This window comes from Micropterus dolomieu, linkage group LG03 (assembly GCF_021292245.1).
Source record: "Micropterus dolomieu isolate WLL.071019.BEF.003 ecotype Adirondacks linkage group LG03, ASM2129224v1, whole genome shotgun sequence".
Classification (NCBI taxonomy): domain Eukaryota; kingdom Metazoa; phylum Chordata; class Actinopteri; order Centrarchiformes; family Centrarchidae; genus Micropterus; species Micropterus dolomieu.
The window spans coordinates 198,339-199,918 of record NC_060152.1 but is presented as its reverse complement, the minus strand read 5'-3'; the positions used below and the strand labels follow the sequence as shown (position 1 = coordinate 199,918).

Here is a 1,580-nt window from a genome sequence, read left to right as displayed (position 1 = left end):
ACCGGTTCTGACATGTTTGCAAATTTTGGTGAGTTTTCGAGTATGTTTAGGCCATGTCATTTGGGCCTACTTTGCAGAAAAAAAAAAAAAAAAATATAATCCGAGCAGATTCAATAGGGACCTCGCACGGTCGTGCTCGGGCCCTAATAATAATCCGAGCAAATTCAATAGGGACCTCACACGGTCGTGCTCGGGCCCTAAATATAATCCGAGCAAATTCAATAGGGACCTCACACGGTCGTTCTCGGGCCCTAATAATCCGAGCAGATTCAATAGGGACCTCGCACGGTCGTGCTCGGGCCCTAATAATCCGAGCAATTTCAATAGGGACCTCGCACGGTCGTGCTCGGGCCCTAAAAAGTTGTTAAAACCGGGATGACCTGCAATTTTCTGGTGTTAAAGTCAGATAAAACTGAACTTATTGCACTTGGACACACCTCTGAGATGCATTTTCTAAAGATATAGTTACAATGGATGGCATCGCCCTGGCACCCAGCACCACCACAAGGAATCTCGGAGTTATCTTTGATCAGGACATGTCCTTTACCTCTCACATTAAGCAAATTTCAAGGACCGCCTTTTTTCACCTACGTAATATTGCGAAAATCAGGAACATCCTGTCTAAAAATGATGCAGAAAAACTAGTCCATGCATTTGTTACTTCTAGACTGGATTACTGCAATTCCTTATTATTAGGCTGCTCGAAAAAGTCCATTAAGACTCTTCAGCTGATCCAGAATGCTGCAGCCTGTGTTCTGACAGGAACCAGGAAAAGAGAAAAGATCATATTTCTCCTGTTTTAGCTTCTCTGCATTGGCTTATTGTAAAATCCAGAATAGAATTTAAAATCATTCTTCTCACCTACAAAGGTCTTAATGGTCACGCACCATCTTATCTTAAAGAGCTCAAAGTACCTTACTACCCCACCAGAGCACTGCGCTCCCAGAATGCAGCGTTACTTGTGGTTCCTAGAGTCTCCAAAAGTAGACTAGGAGCCAGAGCGTTCAGCTATCAAGCTCCTCTCCTGTGGAACAAGGTTCCAGTTTGGGTTCAGGAGGCAGACACCATCTCCACATTTAAGAGTAGGCTTAAGACTTTCCTCTTTGATAAAGCTTATATTTAGGGCTGGCTCAGGTGAGTCCTAAACCATCCCTTTCTCTCCCTCTGTATGCAACCTCATCCCCAGGCTGCTAACCCTTCCCGCCCCCCCTTCCTGTGTGTTCTAATATAATGAGGAAACTCGTGTTGAAATGTGGAATAAAAATTATGACTTTGCTCCCAGATTGTATTTTGTAATCTCAGATTTGTGAATGTGGATCCTGATTTGAAAAACTGCATGAAGGAGCTAATTTATCATCCAATTTCAATGTTCTTACACATTCTCAAACCTGCATCCAGCTGTTTGTGGATTTTAACCGTGGTTTTGATATTTGGACTAAAATCTGCAAAATGTGAGACCAGTTTGAAAAAAGTGAAGAGTTCAGAACATGAAGTGATCAAAACAAAGACACCAAACCTCATCTCAGGAGAGACACAAACATTTAACATGCTGACCTTTGATCAGCAGAGTGGTGTCCACC

At 42.8% G+C, this 1,580-nt stretch overlaps 1 protein-coding gene across 1 annotated transcript in view; it reads right to left on the bottom strand.

Annotated features, from left to right (window-relative positions):
- Nucleotides 1-1,580, bottom strand: part of tgfb2 (transforming growth factor, beta 2) — an 89,754-nt gene that overhangs the window by 7,668 nt on the left and 80,506 nt on the right. The gene's annotated exons all lie outside the window — the stretch shown is intronic.